The sequence below is a fragment of the Eschrichtius robustus genome, chromosome 21 (genome assembly GCF_028021215.1).
Source record: "Eschrichtius robustus isolate mEscRob2 chromosome 21, mEscRob2.pri, whole genome shotgun sequence".
Lineage (NCBI taxonomy): Eukaryota > Metazoa > Chordata > Mammalia > Artiodactyla > Eschrichtiidae > Eschrichtius > Eschrichtius robustus.
Genome location: NC_090844.1, coordinates 36881965 through 36905402, shown reverse-complemented (window position 1 = coordinate 36905402; position 23438 = coordinate 36881965).

The following is a 23438-nucleotide window of genomic DNA, read 5'->3' as shown; positions in this document are numbered from 1 at the left end:
AAGGATGAAGGAGTTCGATACATGCAGAACACCCTGTGAAGAAAAGTTGATACAGCAAGGGACCAGGGTGTAGCTAGAGTCTCTTTTGACTTGTTAGAAATCAGAAGGTGTTCGGCTGCATGTTCATTGGAAAAGAACACCTGATGGCACAAACTTTGCGTTTCCATTTTAAAAGCTCTATCCATGCTGCATTGAAGATACCTAAATAACACTGTTTTTGACTGGCCTCTAGTCACTGCAGGCAGCCCTCTGGAAAGAAAATGAGTTTTCTCTAAGAAAACACGGTGCTTCAATAGCATGGGTGGGAGCTCCTCCTGTCATGCTCTAGAGCTACAGGGAAACTTGACGTGAGTACTTGCCTCAAGCTAAGGCCTGAAAAGCCCTGCTGAAGCGAAAGCGCTTAGCAGTTTCCATTAGGTCGTATTCGCAGTTCTGCTCTGCTTTAACGTTTCTTCACTTTTCCTGACACTAGGCACCCTCGTGTAGGCACCCTTTTTCTTGCAAATACAGTGAGTACCAGCAGTCTCCTTTCCCCTTCCAGGACACATCCAGACATAAAAGCCTTTCCCAGTAACTCTACGTATTCAGAGTGTAGGGCAAGTCGCTGCACCCTTCCTTAAGAAGCTAGGTGGACTCAGCTCTTCAACAGCTCCAGGGATTCTGTTCTCGCACGTCCTACATGCCATGGAAGTCTGCCTCATTGCCCTCATTGGACCTACACTAAGAAACACAATCTGCTTCGCCGTCCTCTAGGAACTCTGACCCAAGGACCCCATACCTACAGGAGAAAGGAGGCTTGCATTCCTACTGCAACCAAAGCACAGTTTTTCCTGGTACACTGCAGGGCTTTAAAATAGGCTTAGGCCTGATAGCATACATAGAACTTTCCAAGAATGAGGGCGTTCGATACATGCAGAACACCCTGTGAAGAAAAGTTGATTCAGCAAGGGACAAGGGTGTAGCTAGAGTCTCTTTTGACTTGTTAGAAATCAGAAGGTGTTCGGCTGCATGTTCACTGGAAAAGAACACCTGAGAGCACAAACCTTGCTTTCCCAGTTGAAAAGCTCTATCCACGCTGCACTGAAGATACCTAAATAACACTGTTTTTGACTGGCCTCTAGTCACTGCAGGCAGCCCTCTGGAAAGAAAAGGAGTTTTCTCTAAGGAAACACGGTGCTTCCATAGCATGGGTGGGAGCTCCTCCTGTCATGCTCTAGAGCTACAGGGAAACTTGACGTGAGTACTTGCCTCAAGCTAAGGCCTGAAAAGCCCTCCTGAAGCGAAAGCGCTTAGCAGTTTCCATTAGGTCGTATTCGCAGTTCTGCTCTACTTTAACGTTTCTTCACTTTTCCTGACACTAGGCACCCTCGTGTAGGCACCCTTTTTCATGCAAATACAGTGAGTACCAGCAGTCTCCTTTGCCCTTCCAGGACACATCCAGACATAAAAGCCTTTCCCAGTAACTCTACGTATTCAGAGTGTAGGGCAACTCGCTGCACCCTTCCTTAAGAAGCTAGGTGGACTCAGATCTTCAACAGCTCCAGGGATTCTGTTCTCGCACGTCCTACATGCCATGGAAGTCTGCCTCATTGCCCTCATTGGACCTACACAAAAAAAGCAATCTGCTTCGCCTTCCTTCTAGGAACTCTTACCCAAGGACACCATACCTACAGGTTAAAGAGGCTTGCATTCCTACTGGAACCAAAGCAAATATTTTCCTGTTACACTGCATGACTTTAGAATAGGGTTAGGCCCGATAGCATACATAGAACGTTCCAAGGATGAGGGAGTTCGATACATGCAGAACACCCTGTGAAGAAAAGTTGATTCAGCAAGGGACAAGTGTGTAGCTAGAGTCTCTTTTGACTTGTTAGAAATCAGAAGGTGTTCGGCTGCATGTTCACTGGAAAAGAACACCTGAGAGCACAAACCTTGCATTTCCATTTTAAAACATCTATCCAGGCTGCACTGAAGATACCTAAATAACACTGTTTTTGACTGGCCTCTAGTCACTGCAGGCAGCCCTCTGGAAAGAAAAGGAGTTTTCTCTAAGGAAACACGGTGCTTCCATAGCATGGGTGGGAGCTCCTCCTGTCATGCTCTAGAGCTACAGGGAAACTTGACGTGAGTACTTGCCTCAAGCTAAGGCCTGAAAAGCCCTGCTGAAGCGAAAGCGCTTAGCAGTTTCCATTACGTCGTATTCGCAGTTCTGCTCTACTTTAACGTTTCTTCACTTTTCCTGACACTAGGCACCCTCGTGTAGGCACCCGTTTTCTTGCAAATACAGTGAGTACCAGCAGTCTCCTTTGCCCTTCCAGGACACATCCAGACATAAAAGCCTTTCCCAGTAACTCTACGTATTCAGAGTGTAGGGCAACTCGCTGCACCCTTCCTTAAGAAGCTAGGTGGACTCAGCTCTTCAACAGCTCCAGGGATTCTGTTCTCGCACGTCCTACATGCCATGGAAGTCTGCCTCATTGTCCTCATTGGACCTAAACTAAGAAACACAATCTGCTTCGCCGTCCTCTAGGAACTCTGACCCAAGGACCCCATACCTACAGGAGAAAGGAGGCTTGCATTCCTACTGCAACCAAAGCACAGTTTTTCCTGGTACACTGCAGGGCTTTAAAATAGGCTTAGGCCTGATAGCATACATAGAACTTTCCAAGAATGAGGGCGTTCGATACATGTAGAACACCCTGTGAAGAAAAGTTGATTCAGCAAGGGACAAGGGTGTAGCTAGAGTCTCTTTTGACTTGTAACAATTCAGAAGGGTTTTGGCTGCATGTTCACCGGAATAGAAGACCTGATGGCACAAGCCTTGCTTTCCCATTTTAAATCACTATCCATGCTAGCCTGAAGATCCCTAAATAACACTGTTTTTGACTGGCCTCTAGTCACTGCAGGCAGCCCTCTGGAAAGAAAAGGAGTTTTCTCTAAGAAAACACGGTGCTTCCATAGCATGGCTGGGAGCTCCTCCTGTCATGCTCTAGAGCTACAGCGAAACTTGACGTGAGTACTTGCCTCAAGCTAAGGCCTGAAAAGCCCTGCTGAAGCGAAAGCGCTTAGCAGTTTCCATTAGGTCGTATTCGCAGTTCTGCTCTGCTTTAAAGTTTCTTCACTTTTTCTGACACTAGGCACCCTCGTGTAGGCACCCTTTTTCTTGCAAATACAGTGAGTACCAGCAGTCTCCTTTCCCCTTCCAGGACACATCCAGACATAAAAGCCTTTCCCAGTAACTCTACGTATTCAGAGTGTAGGGCAACTCGCTGCACCCTTCCTTAAGAAGCTAGGTGGACTCAGCTCTTCAACAGCTCCAGGGATTCTGTTCTCGCACGTCCTACATGCCATGGAAGTCTGCCTCATTGCCCTCATTGGACCTACACTAAGAAACACAATCTGCTTCGCCGTCCTCTAGGAACTCTGACCCAAGGACCCCATACCTACAGGAGAAAGGAGGCTTGCATTCCTACTGCAACCAAAGCACAGTTTTTCCTGGTACACTGCAGGGCTTGAAAATAGGCTTAGGCCTGATAGCATACATAGAACTTTCCAAGAATGAGGGCGTTCGATACATGCAGAACACCCTGTGAAGAAAAGTTGATTCAGCAAGGGACAAGGTTGTAGCTAGAGTCTCTTTTGACTTGTTAGAAATCAGAAGGTGTTCGGCTGCATGTTCACTGGAAAAGAACACCTGAGAGCACAAACCTTGCGTTTCCATTTTAAAACCTCTATCCACGCTGCACTGAATATACCTAAATAACACTGTTTTTGACTGGCCTCTAGTCACTGCAGGCAGCCCTCTGGAAAGAAAAGGAGTTTTCTCTAAGGAAACACGGTGCTTGCATATCATGGGTGGGAGCTCCTCCTGTCATGCTCTAGAGCTACAGGGAAACTTGACGTGAGTACTTGCCTCAAGCTAAGGCCTGAAAAGCCCTGCTGAAGCGAAAGTGCTTAACAGTTTCCATTAGGTCGTATTCGCAGTTCTGCTATACTTTAACGTTTCTTCACTTTTCTAGACACTAGGCACCCTCGTGTAGGCACCCTTTTGCCTACAAATACAGTGAGTACCAGCAGGCTCCTCTGCCCTTCTAAGAAACATCCAGGCCTAGTAGCCTTTCCCACTCAGTCACAGTATTCAGAGGGTAGGGCAACACACTGCACTCTTCCTTGGTAAAGCTAGATGTCCTCAGCACTCCAACAGCTCCAGGGATTCTGTTCTCTCACGTCCTACATGCCATGGAAGTCTGCCTCATTGCCCTCATTGGAGCTACACTAAAAAACGCAATCTGCTTCGCCTTCCTTCTAGAAACTCGTACCCAAGGACCCCATACCTACAGGATAAAGGAGGCTTGCATTACTACTGCAACCAAAGCACAGTTTTTCCTGGTACACTGCAGGACTTTACAATAGGGTTAGGCCCGATAGCATACATAGAACGTTCCAAGGATGAAGGAGTTCGATACATGCAGAACACCCTGTGAAGAAAAGTTGATACAGCAAGGGACCAGGGTGTAGCTAGAGTCTCTTTTGACTTGTTAGAAATCAGAAGGTGTTCGGCTGCATGTTCACTGGAAAAGTACACCTGATGGCACAAACCTTGCGTTTCCATTTTAAAAGCTCTATTCATGCTGCACTGAAGATACCTAAATAACACTGTTTTTGACTGGCCTCTAGTCACTGCAGGCAGCCCTCTGGAAAGAAAAGGAGTTTTCTCTAAGAAAACACGGTGCTTCCATAGCATGGGTGGGAGCTCCTCCTGTCATGCTCTAGAGCTACAGGGAAACTTGACGTGAGTACTTGCCTCAAGCTAAGGCCTGAAAAGCCCTGCTGAAGCGAAAGCGCTTAGCTGTTTCCATTAGGTCGTATTCGCAGTTCTGCTCTACTTTAACGTTTCTTCACTTTTCCTGACACTAGGCACCCTCGTGTAGGCACCCTTTTTCTTGCAAATACAGTGAGTACCAGCAGTCTCCTTTGCCCTTCCAGGACACATCCAGACATAAAAGCCTTTCCCAGTAACTCTACGTATTCAGAGTGTAGAGCAACTCGCTGCACCCTTCCTTAAGAAGCTAGGTGGACTCAGCTCTTCCACAGCTCCAGGGATTCTGTTCTCGCACGTCCTACATGCCATGGAAGTCTGCCTCATTGCCCTCATTGGACCTACACTAAAAAAAGCAATCAGCTTCGCCTTCCTTCTAGGAACTCTTACCCAAGGACACCATACCTACAGGTTAAAGAGGCTTGCATTCCTACTGGAACCAAAGCAAATATTTTCCTGTTACACTGCAGGACTTTAGAATAGGGTTAGGCCCGATAGCATACATAGAACGTTCCAAGGATGAGGGAGTTCGATACATGCAGAACACCCTGTGAAGAAAAGTTGATTCAGCAAGGGACAAGTGTGTAGCTAGAGTCTCTTTTGACTTGTTAGAAATCAGAAGGTGTTCGGCTGCATGTTCACTGGAAAAGAACACCTGAGAGCACAAACCTTGCGTTTCCATTTTAAAACCTCTATCCACGCTGCACTGAAGATACCTAAATAACACTGTTTTTGACTGGCCTCTAGTCACTGCAGGCAGCCCTCTGGAAAGAAAAGGAGTTTTCTCTAAGGAAACACGGTGCTTCCATAGCATGGGTGGGAGCTCCTCCTGTCATGCTCTAGAGCTACAGGGAAACTTGACGTGAGTACTTGCCTCAAGCTAAGGCCTGAAAAGCCCTGCTGAAGCGAAAGTGCTTAACAGTTTCCATTAGGTCGTATTCGCAGTTCTGCTATACTTTAACGTTTCTTCACTTTTCTAGACACTAGGCACCCTCGTGTAGGCACCCTTTTGCCTACAAATACAGTGAGTACCAGCAGGCTCCTCTGCCCTTCTAAGAAACATCCAGGCCTAGTAGCCTTTCCCAGTCAGTCAATGTATTCAGAGGGTAGGGCAAAACACTGCACTCTTCCTTGGTAAAGCTAGATGTCCTCAGCGCTCCAACAGCTCCAGGGATTCTGTTCTCTCACGTCCTACATGCCATGGAAGTCTGCCTCATTGCCCTCATTGGAGCTACACTAAAAAACGCAATCTGCTTCGCCTTCCTTCTAGAAACTCTTACCCAAGGACCCCATACCTACAGTATAAAGGAGGCTTGCATTCCTACTGGAACCAAAGCAAAGTTTTTCCTGTTACACTGCAGGACTTTACAATAGGGTTAGGCCCGATAGCATACATAGAACGTTCCAAGGATGAAGGAGTTCGATACATGCAGAACACCCTGTGAAGAAAAGTTGATACAGCAAGGGACAAGTGTGTAGCTAGAGTCTCTTTTGACTTGTTAGAAATCAGAAGGTGTTCGGCTGCATGTTCACTGGAAAAGAACACCTGAGAGCACAAACCTTGCATTTCCATTTTAAAACATCTATCCAGGCTGCACTGAAGATACCTAAATAACACTGTTTTTGACTGGCCTCTAGTCACTGCAGGCAGCCCTCTGGAAAGAAAAGGAGTTTTCTCTAAGGAAACACGGTGCTTCCATAGCATGGGTGGGAGCTCCTCCTGTCATGCTCTAGAGCTACAGGGAAACTTGACGTGAGTACTTGCCTCAAGCTAAGGCCTGAAAAGCCCTGCTGAAGCGAAAGCGCTTAGCAGTTTCCATTACGTCGTATTCGCAGTTCTGCTCTACTTTAACGTTTCTTCACTTTTCCTGACACTAGGCACCCTCGTGTAGGCACCCGTTTTCTTGCAAATACAGTGAGTACCAGCAGTCTCCTTTGCCCTTCCAGGACACATCCAGACATAAAAGCCTTTCCCAGTAACTCTACGTATTCAGAGTGTAGGGCAACTCGCTGCACCCTTCCTTAAGAAGCTAGGTGGACTCAGCTCTTCAACAGCTCCAGGGATTCTGTTCTCGCACGTCCTACATGCCATGGAAGTCTGCCTCATTGTCCTCATTGGACCTAAACTAAGAAACACAATCTGCTTCGCCGTCCTCTAGGAACTCTGACCCAAGGACCCCATACCTACAGGAGAAAGGAGGCTTGCATTCCTACTGCAACCAAAGCACAGTTTTTCCTGGTACACTGCAGGGCTTTAAAATAGGCTTAGGCCTGATAGCATACATAGAACTTTCCAAGAATGAGGGCGTTCGATACATGTAGAACACCCTGTGAAGAAAAGTTGATTCAGCAAGGGACAAGGGTGTAGCTAGAGTCTCTTTTGACTTGTAAGAATTCAGAAGGGTTTTGGCTGCATGTTCACCGGAATAGAAGACCTGATGGCACAAGCCTTGCTTTCCCATTTTAAATCACTATCCATGCTAGCCTGAAGATCCCTAAATAACACTGTTTTTGACTGGCCTCTAGTCACTGCAGGCAGCCCTCTGGAAAGAAAAGGAGTTTTCTCTAAGAAAACACGGTGCTTCCATAGCATGGCTGGGAGCTCCTCCTGTCATGCTCTAGAGCTACAGCGAAACTTGACGTGAGTACTTGCCTCAAGCTAAGGCCTGAAAAGCCCTGCTGAAGCGAAAGCGCTTAGCAGTTTCCATTAGGTCGTATTCGCAGTTCTGCTCTGCTTTAAAGTTTCTTCACTTTTTCTGACACTAGGCACCCTCGTGTAGGCACCCTTTTTCTTGCAAATACAGTGAGTACCAGCAGTCTCCTTTCCCCTTCCAGGACACATCCAGACATAAAAGCCTTTCCCAGTAACTCTACGTATTCAGAGTGTAGGGCAACTCGCTGCACCCTTCCTTAAGAAGCTAGGTGGACTCAGCTCTTCAACAGCTCCAGGGATTCTGTTCTCGCACGTCCTACATGCCATGGAAGTCTGCCTCATTGCCCTCATTGGACCTACACTAAGAAACACAATCTGCTTCGCCGTCCTCTAGGAACTCTGACCCAAGGACCCCATACCTACAGGAGAAAGGAGGCTTGCATTCCTACTGCAACCAAAGCACAGTTTTTCCTGGTACACTGCAGGGCTTGAAAATAGGCTTAGGCCTGATAGCATACATAGAACTTTCCAAGAATGAGGGCGTTCGATACATGTAGAACACCCTGTGAAGAAAAGTTGATTCAGCAAGGGACAAGGGTGTAGCTAGAGTCTCTTTTGACTTGTAAGAATTCAGAAGGGTTTTGGCTGCATGTTCACCGGAATAGAAGACCTGATGGCACAAGCCTTGCTTTCCCATTTTAAATCACTATCCATGCTAGCCTGAAGATCCCTAAATAACACTGTTTTTGACTGGCCTCTAGTCACTGCAGGCAGCCCTCTGGAAAGAAAAGGAGTTTTCTCTAAGAAAACACGGTGCTTCCATAGCATGGCTGGGAGCTCCTCCTGTCATGCTCTAGAGCTACAGCGAAACTTGACGTGAGTACTTGCCTCAAGCTAAGGCCTGAAAAGCCCTGCTGAAGCGAAAGCGCTTAGCAGTTTCCATTAGGTCGTATTCGCAGTTCTGCTCTGCTTTAAAGTTTCTTCACTTTTTCTGACACTAGGCACCCTCGTGTAGGCACCCTTTTTCTTGCAAATACAGTGAGTACCATCAGTCTCCTTTCCCCTTCCAGGACACATCCAGACATAAAAGCCTTTCCCAGTAACTCTACGTATTCAGAGTGTAGGGCAACTCGCTGCACCCTTCCTTAAGAAGCTAGGTGGACTCAGCTCTTCAACAGCTCCAGGGATTCTGTTCTCGCACGTCCTACATGCCATGGAAGTCTGCCTCATTGCCCTCATTGGACCTACACTAAGAAACACAATCTGCTTCGCCGTCCTCTAGGAACTCTGACCCAAGGACCCCATACCTACAGGAGAAAGGAGGCTTGCATTCCTACTGCAACCAAAGCACAGTTTTTCCTGGTACACTGCAGGGCTTTAAAATAGGCTTAGGCCTGATAGCATACATAGAACTTTCCAAGAATGAGGGCGTTCGATACATGCAGAACACCCTGTGAAGAAAAGTTGATTCAGCAAGGGACAAGGGTGTAGCTAGAGTCTCTTTTGACTTGTTAGAAATCAGAAGGTGTTCGGCTGCATGTTCACTGGAAAAGAACACCTGAGAGCACATACCTTGCTTTCCCAGTTGAAAAGCTCTATCCACGCTGCACTGAAGATACCTAAATAACACTGTTTTTGACTGGCCTCTAGTCACTGCAGGCAGCCCTCTGGAAAGAAAAGGAGTTTTCTCTAAGGAAACACGGTGCTTCCATAGCATGGGTGGGAGCTCCTCCTGTCATGCTCTAGAGCTACAGGGAAACTTGACGTGAGTACTTGCCTCAAGCTAAGGCCTGAAAAGCCCTGCTGAAGCGAAAGTGCTTAACAGTTTCCATTAGGTCGTATTCGCAGTTCTGCTATACTTTAACGTTTCTTCACTTTTCTAGACACTAGGCACCCTCGTGTAGACACCCTTTTTCTTGCAAATACAGTGAGTACCAGCAGTCTCCTTTGCCCTTCCAGGACACATCCAGACATAAAAGCCTTTCCCAGTAACTCTACGTATTCAGAGTGTAGGGCAACTCGCTGCACCCTTCCTTAAGAAGCTAGGTGGACTCAGCTCTTCAACAGCTCCAGGGATTCTGTTCTCGCACGTCCTACATGCCATGGAAGTCTGCCTCATTGCCCTCATTGGACCTACACTAAGAAACACAATCTGCTTCGCTGTCCTCTAGGAACTCTGACCCAAGGACCCCATACCTACAGGAGAAAGGAGGCTTGCATTCCTACTGCAACCAAAGCACAGTTTTTCCTGGTACACTGCAGGGCTTGAAAATAGGCTTAGGCCTGATAGCATACATAGAACTTTCCAAGAATGAGGGCGTTCGATACATGCAGAACACCCTGTGAAGAAAAGTTGATTCAGCAAGGGACAAGGGTGTAGCTAGAGTCTCTTTTGACTTGTTAGAAATCAGAAGGTGTTCGGCTGCATGTTCACTGGAAAAGAACACCTGAGAGCACAAACCTTGCGTTTCCATTTTAAAACCTCTATCCACGCTGCACTGAATATACCTAAATAACACTGTTTTTGACTGGCCTCTAGTCACTGCAGGCAGCCCTCTGGAAAGAAAAGGAGTTTTCTCTAAGGAAACACGGTGCTTGCATATCATGGGTGGGAGCTCCTCCTGTCATGCTCTAGAGCTACAGGGAAACTTGACGTGAGTACTTGCCTCAAGCTAAGGCCTGAAAAGCCCTGCTGAAGCGAAAGTGCTTAACAGTTTCCATTAGGTCGTATTCGCAGTTCTGCTATACTTTAACGTTTCTTCACTTTTCTAGACACTAGGCACCCTCGTGTAGGCACCCTTTTGCCTACAAATACAGTGAGTACCAGCAGGCTCCTCTGCCCTTCTAAGAAACATCCAGGCCTAGTAGCCTTTCCCACTCAGTCACAGTATTCAGAGGGTAGGGCAACACACTGCACTCTTCCTTGGTAAAGCTAGATGTCCTCAGCACTCCAACAGCTCCAGGGATTCTGTTCTCTCACGTCCTACATGCCATGGAAGTCTGCCTCATTGCCCTCATTGGAGCTACACTAAAAAACGCAATCTGCTTCGCCTTCCTTCTAGAAACTCTTACCCAAGGACCCCATACCTACAGGATAAAGGAGGCTTGCATTACTACTGCAACCAAAGCACAGTTTTTCCTGGTACACTGCAGGACTTTACAATAGGGTTAGGCCCGATAGCATACATAGAACGTTCCAAGGATGAAGGAGTTCGATACATGCAGAACACCCTGTGAAGAAAAGTTGATACAGCAAGGGACCAGGGTGTAGCTAGAGTCTCTTTTGACTTGTTAGAAATCAGAAGGTGTTCGGCTGCATGTTCACTGGAAAAGTACACCTGATGGCACAAACCTTGCGTTTCCATTTTAAAAGCTCTATCCATGCTGCACTGAAGATACCTAAATAACACTGTTTTTGACTGGCCTCTAGTCACTGCAGGCAGCCCTCTGGAAAGAAAAGGAGTTTTCTCTAAGAAAACACGGTGCTTCCATAGCATGGGTGGGAGCTCCTCCTGTCATGCTCTAGAGCTACAGGGAAACTTGACGTGAGTACTTGCCTCAAGCTAAGGCCTGAAAAGCCCTGCTGAAGCGAAAGCGCTTAGCTGTTTCCATTAGGTCGTATTCGCAGTTCTGCTCTACTTTAACGTTTCTTCACTTTTCCTGACACTAGGCACCCTCGTGTAGGCACCCTTTTTCTTGCAAATACAGTGAGTACCAGCAGTCTCCTTTGCCCTTCCAGGACACATCCAGACATAAAAGCCTTTCCCAGTAACTCTACGTATTCAGAGTGTAGAGCAACTCGCTGCACCCTTCCTTAAGAAGCTAGGTGGACTCAGCTCTTCCACAGCTCCAGGGATTCTGTTCTCGCACGTCCTACATGCCATGGAAGTCTGCCTCATTGCCCTCATTGGACCTACACTAAAAAAAGCAATCAGCTTCGCCTTCCTTCTAGGAACTCTTACCCAAGGACACCATACCTACAGGTTAAAGAGGCTTGCATTCCTACTGGAACCAAAGCAAATATTTTCCTGTTACACTGCAGGACTTTAGAATAGGGTTAGGCCCGATAGCATACATAGAACGTTCCAAGGATGAGGGAGTTCGATACATGCAGAACACCCTGTGAAGAAAAGTTGATTCAGCAAGGGACAAGGGTGTAGCTAGAGTCTCTTTTGACTTGTTAGAAATCAGAAGGTGTTCGGCTGCATGTTCACTGGAAAAGAACACCTGAGAGCACAAACCTTGCGTTTCCATTTTAAAACCTCTATCCACGCTGCACTGAAGATACCTAAATAACACTGTTTTTGACTGGCCTCTAGTCACTGCAGGCAGCCCTCTGGAAAGAAAAGGAGTTTTCTCTAAGGAAACACGGTGCTTCCATAGCATGGGTGGGAGCTCCTCCTGTCATGCTCTAGAGCTACAGGGAAACTTGACGTGAGTACTTGCCTCAAGCTAAGGCCTGAAAAGCCCTGCTGAAGCGAAAGTGCTTAACAGTTTCCATTAGGTCGTATTCGCAGTTCTGCTATACTTTAACGTTTCTTCACTTTTCTAGACACTAGGCACCCTCGTGTAGGCACCCTTTTGCCTACAAATACAGTGAGTACCAGCAGGCTCCTCTGCCCTTCTAAGAAACATCCAGGCCTAGTAGCCTTTCCCAGTCAGTGAATGTATTCAGAGGGTAGGGCAAAACACTGCACTCTTCCTTGGTAAAGCTAGATGTCCTCAGCGCTCCAACAGCTCCAGGGATTCTGTTCTCTCACGTCCTACATGCCATGGAAGTCTGCCTCATTGCCCTCATTGGAGCTACACTAAAAAACGCAATCTGCTTCGCCTTCCTTCTAGAAACTCTTACCCAAGGACCCCATACCTACAGGATAAAGGAGGCTTGCATTCCTACTGGAACCAAAGCAAAGTTTTTCCTGTTACACTGCAGGACTTTACAATAGGGTTAGGCCCGATAGCATACATAGAACGTTCCAAGGATGAAGGAGTTCGATACATGCAGAACACCCTGTGAAGAAAAGTTGATACAGCAAGGGACCAGGGTGTAGCTAGAGACTCTTTTGACTTGTTAGAAATCAGAAGGTGTTCGGCTGCATGTTCATTGGAAAAGAACACCTGATGGCACAAACTTTGCGTTTCCATTTTAAAAGCTCTATCCATGCTGCATTGAAGATACCTAAATAACACTGTTTTTGACTGGCCTCTAGTCACTGCAGGCAGCCCTCTGGAAAGAAAATGAGTTTTCTCTAAGAAAACACGGTGCTTCCATAGCATGGGTGGGAGCTCCTCCTGTCATGCTCTAGAGCTACAGGGAAACTTGACGTGAGTACTTGCCTCAAGCTAAGGCCTGAAAAGCCCTGCTGAAGCGAAAGCGCTTAGCAGTTTCCATTAGGTCGTATTCGCAGTTCTGCTCTGCTTTAACGTTTCTTCACTTTTCCTGACACTAGGCACCCTCGTGTAGGCACCCTTTTTCTTGCAAATACAGTGAGTACCAGCAGTCTCCTTTCCCCTTCCAGGACACATCCAGACATAAAAGCCTTTCCCAGTAACTCTACGTATTCAGAGTGTAGGGCAACTCGCTGCACCCTTCCTTAAGAAGCTAGGTGGACTCAGCTCTTCAACAGCTCCAGGGATTCTGTTCTCGCACGTCCTACATGCCATGGAAGTCTGCCTCATTGCCCTCATTGGACCTACACTAAGAAACACAATCTGCTTCGCCGTCCTCTAGGAACTCTGACCCAAGGACCCCATACCTACAGGAGAAAGGAGGCTTGCATTCCTACTGCAACCAAAGCAAAGTTTTTCCTGGTACACTGCAGGGCTTTAAAATAGGCTTAGGCCTGATAGCATACATAGAACTTTCCAAGAATGAGGGCGTTCGATACATGCAGAACACCCTGTGAAGAAAAGTTGATTCAGCAAGGGACAAGTGTGTAGCTAGAGTCTCTTTTGACTTGTTAGAAATCAGAAGGTGTTCGGCTGCATGTTCACTGGAAAAGAACACCTGAGAGCACAAACCTTGCGTTTCCATTTTAAAACCTCTATCCACGCTGCACTGAAGATACCTAAATAACACTGTTTTTGACTGGCCTCTAGTCACTGCAGGCAGCCCTCTGGAAAGAAAAGGAGTTTTCTCTAAGGAAACACGGTGCTTCCATAGCATGGGTGGGAGCTCCTCCTGTCATGCTCTAGAGCTACAGGGAAACTTGACGTGAGTACTTGCCTCAAGCTAAGGCCTGAAAAGCCCTGCTGAAGCGAAAGTGCTTAACAGTTTCCATTAGGTCGTATTCGCAGTTCTGCTATACTTTAACGTTTCTTCACTTTTCTAGACACTAGGCACCCTCCTGTAGGCACCCTTTTTCTTGCAAATACAGTGAGTACCAGCAGTCTCCTTTGCCCTTCCAGGACACATCCAGACATAAAAGCCTTTCCCAGTAACTCTACGTATTCAGAGTGTAGGGCAACTCGCTGCACCCTTCCTTAAGAAGCTAGGTGGACTCAGCTCTTCAACAGCTCCAGGGATTCTGTTCTCGCACGTCCTACATGCCATGGAAGTCTGCCTCATTGTCCTCATTGGACCTAAACTAAGAAACACAATCTGCTTCGCCGTCCTCTAGGAACTCTGACCCAAGGACCCCATACCTACAGGAGAAAGGAGGCTTGCATTCCTACTGCAACCAAAGCACAGTTTTTCCTGGTACACTGCAGGGCTTGAAAATAGGCTTAGGCCTGATAGCATACATAGAACTTTCCAAGAATGAGGGCGTTCGATACATGTAGAACACCCTGTGAAGAAAAGTTGATTCAGCAAGGGACAAGGGTGTAGCTAGAGTCTCTTTTGACTTGTAAGAATTCAGAAGGGTTTTGGCTGCATGTTCACCGGAATAGAAGACCTGATGGCACAAGCCTTGCTTTCCCATTTTAAATCACTATCCATGCTAGCCTGAAGATCCCTAAATAACACTGTTTTTGACTGGCCTCTAGTCACTGCAGGCAGCCCTCTGGAAAGAAAAGGAGTTTTCTCTAAGAAAACACGGTGCTTCCATAGCATGGCTGGGAGCTCCTCCTGTCATGCTCTAGAGCTACAGCGAAACTTGACGTGAGTACTTGCCTCAAGCTAAGGCCTGAAAAGCCCTGCTGAAGCGAAAGCGCTTAGCAGTTTCCATTAGGTCGTATTCGCAGTTCTGCTCTGCTTTAAAGTTTCTTCACTTTTTCTGACACTAGGCACCCTCGTGTAGGCACCCTTTTTCTTGCAAATACAGTGAGTACCATCAGTCTCCTTTCCCCTTCCAGGACACATCCAGACATAAAAGCCTTTCCCAGTAACTCTACGTATTCAGAGTGTAGGGCAACTCGCTGCACCCTTCCTTAAGAAGCTAGGTGGACTCAGCTCTTCAACAGCTCCAGGGATTCTGTTCTCGCACGTCCTACATGCCATGGAAGTCTGCCTCATTGCCCTCATTGGACCTACACTAAGAAACACAATCTGCTTCGCCGTCCTCTAGGAACTCTGACCCAAGGACCCCATACCTACAGGAGAAAGGAGGCTTGCATTCCTACTGCAACCAAAGCACAGTTTTTCCTGGTACACTGCAGGGCTTTAAAATAGGCTTAGGCCTGATAGCATACATAGAACTTTCCAAGAATGAGGGCGTTCGATACATGCAGAACACCCTGTGAAGAAAAGTTGATTCAGCAAGGGACAAGGGTGTAGCTAGAGTCTCTTTTGACTTGTTAGAAATCAGAAGGTGTTCGGCTGCATGTTCACTGGAAAAGAACACCTGAGAGCACATACCTTGCTTTCCCAGTTGAAAAGCTCTATCCACGCTGCACTGAAGATACCTAAATAACACTGTTTTTGACTGGCCTCTAGTCACTGCAGGCAGCCCTCTGGAAAGAAAAGGAGTTTTCTCTAAGGAAACACGGTGCTTCCATAGCATGGGTGGGAGCTCCTCCTGTCATGCTCTAGAGCTACAGGGAAACTTGACGTGAGTACTTGCCTCAAGCTAAGGCCTGAAAAGCCCTGCTGAAGCGAAAGTGCTTAACAGTTTCCATTAGGTCGTATTCGCAGTTCTGCTATACTTTAACGTTTCTTCACTTTTCTAGACACTAGGCACCCTCGTGTAGACACCCTTTTTCTTGCAAATACAGTGAGTACCAGCAGTCTCCTTTGCCCTTCCAGGACACATCCAGACATAAAAGCCTTTCCCAGTAACTCTACGTATTCAGAGTGTAGGGCAACTCGCTGCACCCTTCCTTAAGAAGCTAGGTGGACTCAGCTCTTCAACAGCTCCAGGGATTCTGTTCTCGCACGTCCTACATGCCATGGAAGTCTGCCTCATTGCCCTCATTGGACCTACACTAAGAAACACAATCTGCTTCGCCGTCCTCTAGGAACTCTGACCCAAGGACCCCATACCTACAGGAGAAAGGAGGCTTGCATTCCTACTGCAACCAAAGCACAGTTTTTCCTGGTACACTGCAGGGCTTTAAAATAGGCTTAGGCCTGATAGCATACATAGAACTTTCCAAGAATGAGGGCGTTCGATACATGCAGAACACCCTGTGAAGAAAAGTTGATTCAGCAAGGGACAAGGGTGTAGCTAGAGTCTCTTTTGACTTGTTAGAAATCAGAAGGTGTTCGGCTGCATGTTCACTGGAAAAGAACACCTGAGAGCACATACCTTGCTTTCCCAGTTGAAAAGCTCTATCCTCGCTGCACTGAAGATACCTAAATAACACTGTTTTTGACTGGCCTCTAGTCACTGCAGGCAGCCCTCTGGAAAGAAAAGGAGTTTTCTCTAAGGAAACACGGTGCTTCCATAGCATGGGTGGGAGCTCCTCCTGTCATGCTCTAGAGTTACAGGGAAACTTGACGTGAGTACTTGCCTCAAGCTAAGGCCTGAAAAGCCCTCCTGAAGCGAAAGCGCTTAGCAGTTTCCATTAGGTCGTATTCGCAGTTCTGCTCTACTTTAACGTTTCTTCACTTTTCCTGACACTAGGCACCCTCGTGTAGGCACCCTTTTTCTTGCAAATACAGTGAGTACCAGCAGTCTCCTTTGCCCTTCCAGGACACATCCAGACATAAAAGCCTTTCCCAGTAACTCTACGTATTCAGAGTGTAGGGCAACTCGCTGCACCCTTCCTTAAGAAGCTAGGTGGACTCAGCTCTTCAACAGCTCCAGGGATTCTGTTCTCGCACGTCCTACATGCCATGGAAGTCTGCCTCATTGCCCTCATTGGACCTACACTAAAATAAGCAATCTGCTTCGCCTTCCTTCTAGGAACTCTTACCCAAGGACACCATACCTACAGGTTAAAGAGGCTTGCATTCCTACTGGAACCAAAGCAAATATTTTCCTGTTACACTGCAGGACTTTAGAATAGGGTTAGGCCCGATAGCATACATAGAACGTTCCAAGGATGAGGGAGTTCGATACATGCAGAACACCCTGTGAAGAAAAGTTGATTCAGCAAGGGACAAGTGTGTAGCTAGAGTCTCTTTTGACTTGTTAGAAATCAGAAGGTGTTCGGCTGCATGTTCACTGGAAAAGTACACCTGATGGCACAAACCTTGCGTTTCCATTTTAAAAGCTCTATTCATGCTGCACTGAAGATACCTAAATAACACTGTTTTTGACTGGCCTCTAGTCACTGCAGGCAGCCCTCTGGAAAGAAAAGGAGTTTTCTCTAAGAAAACACGGTGCTTCCATAGCATGGGTGGGAGCTCCTCCTGTCATGCTCTAGAGCTACAGGGAAACTTGACGTGAGTACTTGCCTCAAGCTAAGGCCTGAAAAGCCCTGCTGAAGCGAAAGCGCTTAGCTGTTTCCATTAGGTCGTATTCGCAGTTCTGCTCTACTTTAACGTTTCTTCACTTTTCCTGACACTAGGCACCCTCGTGTAGGCACCCTTTTTCTTGCAAATACAGTGAGTACCAGCAGTCTCCTTTGCCCTTCCAGGACACATCCAGACATAAAAGCCTTTCCCAGTAACTCTACGTATTCAGAGTGTAGAGCAACTCGCTGCACCCTTCCTTAAGAAGCTAGGTGGACTCAGCTCTTCCACAGCTCCAGGGATTCTGTTCTCGCACGTCCTACATGCCATGGAAGTCTGCCTCATTGCCCTCATTGGACCTACACTAAAAAAAGCAATCAGCTTCGCCTTCCTTCTAGGAACTCTTACCCAAGGACACCATACCTACAGGTTAAAGAGGCTTGCATTCCTACTGGAACCAAAGCAAATATTTTCCTGTTACACTGCAGGACTTTAGAATAGGGTTAGGCCCGATAGCATACATAGAACGTTCCAAGGATGAGGGAGTTCGATACATGCAGAACACCCTGTGAAGAAAAGTTGATTCAGCAAGGGACAAGTGTGTAGCTAGAGTCTCTTTTGACTTGTTAGAAATCAGAAGGTGTTCGGCTGCATGTTCACTGGAAAAGAACACCTGAGAGCACAAACCTTGCGTTTCCATTTTAAAACCTCTATCCACGCTGCACTGAAGATACCTAAATAACACTGTTTTTGACTGGCCTCTAGTCACTGCAGGCAGCCCTCTGGAAAGAAAAGGAGTTTTCTCTAAGGAAACACGGTGCTTCCATAGCATGGGTGGGAGCTCCTCCTGTCATGCTCTAGAGCTACAGGGAAACTTGACGTGAGTACTTGCCTCAAGCTAAGGCCTGAAAAGCCCTGCTGAAGCGAAAGTGCTTAACAGTTTCCATTAGGTCGTATTCGCAGTTCTGCTATACTTTAACGTTTCTTCACTTTTCTAGACACTAGGCACCCTCGTGTAGGCACCCTTTTGCCTACAAATACAGTGAGTACCAGCAGGCTCCTCTGCCCTTCTAAGAAACATCCAGGCCTAGTAGCCTTTCCCAGTCAGTCAATGTATTCAGAGGGTAGGGCAAAACACTGCACTCTTCCTTGGTAAAGCTAGATGTCCTCAGCGCTCCAACAGCTCCAGGGATTCTGTTCTCTCACGTCCTACATGCCATGGAAGTCTGCCTCATTGCCCTCATTGGAGCTACACTAAAAAACGCAATCTGCTTCGCCTTCCTTCTAGAAACTCTTACCCAAGGACCCCATACCTACAGTATAAAGGAGGCTTGCATTCCTACTGGAACCAAAGCAAAGTTTTTCCTGTTACACTGCAGGACTTTACAATAGGGTTAGGCCCGATAGCATACATAGAACGTTCCAAGGATGAAGGAGTTCGATACATGCAGAACACCCTGTGAAGAAAAGTTGATACAGCAAGGGACAAGTGTGTAGCTAGAGTCTCTTTTGACTTGTTAGAAATCAGAAGGTGTTCGGCTGCATGTTCACTGGAAAAGAACACCTGAGAGCACAAACCTTGCATTTCCATTTTAAAACATCTATCCAGGCTGCACTGAAGATACCTAAATAACACTGTTTTTGACTGGCCTCTAGTCACTGCAGGCAGCCCTCTGGAAAGAAAAGGAGTTTTCTCTAAGGAAACACGGTGCTTCCATAGCATGGGTGGGAGCTCCTCCTGTCATGCTCTAGAGCTACAGGGAAACTTGACGTGAGTACTTGCCTCAAGCTAAGGCCTGAAAAGCCCTGCTGAAGCGAAAGCGCTTAGCAGTTTCCATTACGTCGTATTCGCAGTTCTGCTCTACTTTAACGTTTCTTCACTTTTCCTGACACTAGGCACCCTCGTGTAGGCACCCGTTTTCTTGCAAATACAGTGAGTACCAGCAGTCTCCTTTGCCCTTCCAGGACACATCCAGACATAAAAGCCTTTCCCAGTAACTCTACGTATTCAGAGTGTAGGGCAACTCGCTGCACCCTTCCTTAAGAAGCTAGGTGGACTCAGCTCTTCAACAGCTCCAGGGATTCTGTTCTCGCACGTCCTACATGCCATGGAAGTCTGCCTCATTGTCCTCATTGGACCTAAACTAAGAAACACAATCTGCTTCGCCGTCCTCTAGGAACTCTGACCCAAGGACCCCATACCTACAGGAGAAAGGAGGCTTGCATTCCTACTGCAACCAAAGCACAGTTTTTCCTGGTACACTGCAGGGCTTTAAAATAGGCTTAGGCCTGATAGCATACATAGAACTTTCCAAGAATGAGGGCGTTCGATACATGTAGAACACCCTGTGAAGAAAAGTTGATTCAGCAAGGGACAAGGGTGTAGCTAGAGTCTCTTTTGACTTGTAAGAATTCAGAAGGGTTTTGGCTGCATGTTCACCGGAATAGAAGACCTGATGGCACAAGCCTTGCTTTCCCATTTTAAATCACTATCCATGCTAGCCTGAAGATCCCTAAATAACACTGTTTTTGACTGGCCTCTAGTCACTGCAGGCAGCCCTCTGGAAAGAAAAGGAGTTTTCTCTAAGAAAACACGGTGCTTCCATAGCATGGCTGGGAGCTCCTCCTGTCATGCTCTAGAGCTACAGCGAAACTTGACGTGAGTACTTGCCTCAAGCTAAGGCCTGAAAAGCCCTGCTGAAGCGAAAGCGCTTAGCAGTTTCCATTAGGTCGTATTCGCAGTTCTGCTCTGCTTTAAAGTTTCTTCACTTTTTCTGACACTAGGCACCCTCGTGTAGGCACCCTTTTTCTTGCAAATACAGTGAGTACCAGCAGTCTCCTTTCCCCTTCCAGGACACATCCAGACATAAAAGCCTTTCCCAGTAACTCTACGTATTCAGAGTGTAGGGCAACTCGCTGCACCCTTCCTTAAGAAGCTAGGTGGACTCAGCTCTTCAACAGCTCCAGGGATTCTGTTCTCGCACGTCCTACATGCCATGGAAGTCTGCCTCATTGCCCTCATTGGACCTACACTAAGAAACACAATCTGCTTCGCCGTCCTCTAGGAACTCTGACCCAAGGACCCCATACCTACAGGAGAAAGGAGGCTTGCATTCCTACTGCAACCAAAGCACAGTTTTTCCTGGTACACTGCAGGGCTTGAAAATAGGCTTAGGCCTGATAGCATACATAGAACTTTCCAAGAATGAGGGCGTTCGATACATGTAGAACACCCTGTGAAGAAAAGTTGATTCAGCAAGGGACAAGGGTGTAGCTAGAGTCTCTTTTGACTTGTAAGAATTCAGAAGGGTTTTGGCTGCATGTTCACCGGAATAGAAGACCTGATGGCACAAGCCTTGCTTTCCCATTTTAAATCACTATCCATGCTAGCCTGAAGATCCCTAAATAACACTGTTTTTGACTGGCCTCTAGTCACTGCAGGCAGCCCTCTGGAAAGAAAAGGAGTTTTCTCTAAGAAAACACGGTGCTTCCATAGCATGGCTGGGAGCTCCTCCTGTCATGCTCTAGAGCTACAGCGAAACTTGACGTGAGTACTTGCCTCAAGCTAAGGCCTGAAAAGCCCTGCTGAAGCGAAAGCGCTTAGCAGTTTCCATTAGGTCGTATTCGCAGTTCTGCTCTGCTTTAAAGTTTCTTCACTTTTTCTGACACTAGGCACCCTCGTGTAGGCACCCTTTTTCTTGCAAATACAGTGAGTACCATCAGTCTCCTTTCCCCTTCCAGGACACATCCAGACATAAAAGCCTTTCCCAGTAACTCTACGTATTCAGAGTGTAGGGCAACTCGCTGCACCCTTCCTTAAGAAGCTAGGTGGACTCAGCTCTTCAACAGCTCCAGGGATTCTGTTCTCGCACGTCCTACATGCCATGGAAGTCTGCCTCATTGCCCTCATTGGACCTACACTAAGAAACACAATCTGCTTCGCCGTCCTCTAGGAACTCTGACCCAAGGACCCCATACCTACAGGAGAAAGGAGGCTTGCATTCCTACTGCAACCAAAGCACAGTTTTTCCTGGTACACTGCAGGGCTTTAAAATAGGCTTAGGCCTAATAGCATACATAGAACTTTCCAAGAATGAGGGCGTTCGATACATGCAGAACACCCTGTGAAGAAAAGTTGATTCAGCAAGGGACAAGGGTGTAGCTAGAGTCTCTTTTGACTTGTTAGAAATCAGAAGGTGTTCGGCTGCATGTTCACTGGAAAAGAACACCTGAGAGCACATACCTTGCTTTCCCAGTTGAAAAGCTCTATCCACGCTGCACTGAAGATACCTAAATAACACTGTTTTTGACTGGCCTCTAGTCACTGCAGGCAGCCCTCTGGAAAGAAAAGGAGTTTTCTCTAAGGAAACACGGTGCTTCCATAGCATGGGTGGGAGCTCCTCCTGTCATGCTCTAGAGCTACAGGGAAACTTGACGTGAGTACTTGCCTCAAGCTAAGGCCTGAAAAGCCCTGCTGAAGCGAAAGTGCTTAACAGTTTCCATTAGGTCGTATTCGCAGTTCTGCTATACTTTAACGTTTCTTCACTTTTCTAGACACTAGGCACCCTCGTGTAGACACCCTTTTTCTTGCAAATACAGTGAGTACCAGCAGTCTCCTTTGCCCTTCCAGGACACATCCAGACATAAAAGCCTTTCCCAGTAACTCTACGTATTCAGAGTGTAGGGCAACTCGCTGCACCCTTCCTTAAGAAGCTAGGTGGACTCAGCTCTTCAACAGCTCCAGGGATTCTGTTCTCGCACGTCCTACATGCCATGGAAGTCTGCCTCATTGCCCTCATTGGACCTACACTAAGAAACACAATCTGCTTCGCTGTCCTCTAGGAACTCTGACCCAAGGACCCCATACCTACAGGAGAAAGGAGGCTTGCATTCCTACTGCAACCAAAGCACAGTTTTTCCTGGTACACTGCAGGGCTTGAAAATAGGCTTAGGCCTGATAGCATACATAGAACTTTCCAAGAATGAGGGCGTTCGATACATGCAGAACACCCTGTGAAGAAAAGTTGATTCAGCAAGGGACAAGGGTGTAGCTAGAGTCTCTTTTGACTTGTTAGAAATCAGAAGGTGTTCGGCTGCATGTTCACTGGAAAAGAACACCTGAGAGCACAAACCTTGCGTTTCCATTTTAAAACCTCTATCCACGCTGCACTGAATATACCTAAATAACACTGTTTTTGACTGGCCTCTAGTCACTGCAGGCAGCCCTCTGGAAAGAAAAGGAGTTTTCTCTAAGGAAACACGGTGCTTGCATATCATGGGTGGGAGCTCCTCCTGTCATGCTCTAGAGCTACAGGGAAACTTGACGTGAGTACTTGCCTCAAGCTAAGGCCTGAAAAGCCCTGCTGAAGCGAAAGTGCTTAACAGTTTCCATTAGGTCGTATTCGCAGTTCTGCTATACTTTAACGTTTCTTCACTTTTCTAGACACTAGGCACCCTCGTGTAGGCACCCTTTTGCCTACAAATACAGTGAGTACCAGCAGGCTCCTCTGCCCTTCTAAGAAACATCCAGGCCTAGTAGCCTTTCCCACTCAGTCACAGTATTCAGAGGGTAGGGCAACACACTGCACTCTTCCTTGGTAAAGCTAGATGTCCTCAGCACTCCAACAGCTCCAGGGATTCTGTTCTCTCACGTCCTACATGCCATGGAAGTCTGCCTCATTGCCCTCATTGGAGCTACACTAAAAAACGCAATCTGCTTCGCCTTCCTTCTAGAAACTCGTACCCAAGGACCCCATACCTACAGGATAAAGGAGGCTTGCATTACTACTGCAACCAAAGCACAGTTTTTCCTGGTACACTGCAGGACTTTACAATAGGGTTAGGCCCGATAGCATACATAGAACGTTCCAAGGATGAAGGAGTTCGATACATGCAGAACACCCTGTGAAGAAAAGTTGATACAGCAAGGGACCAGGGTGTAGCTAGAGTCTCTTTTGACTTGTTAGAAATCAGAAGGTGTTCGGCTGCATGTTCACTGGAAAAGTACACCTGATGGCACAAACCTTGCGTTTCCATTTTAAAAGCTCTATCCATGCTGCACTGAAGATACCTAAATAACACTGTTTTTGACTGGCCTCTAGTCACTGCAGGCAGCCCTCTGGAAAGAAAAGGAGTTTTCTCTAAGAAAACACGGTGCTTCCATAGCATGGGTGGGAGCTCCTCCTGTC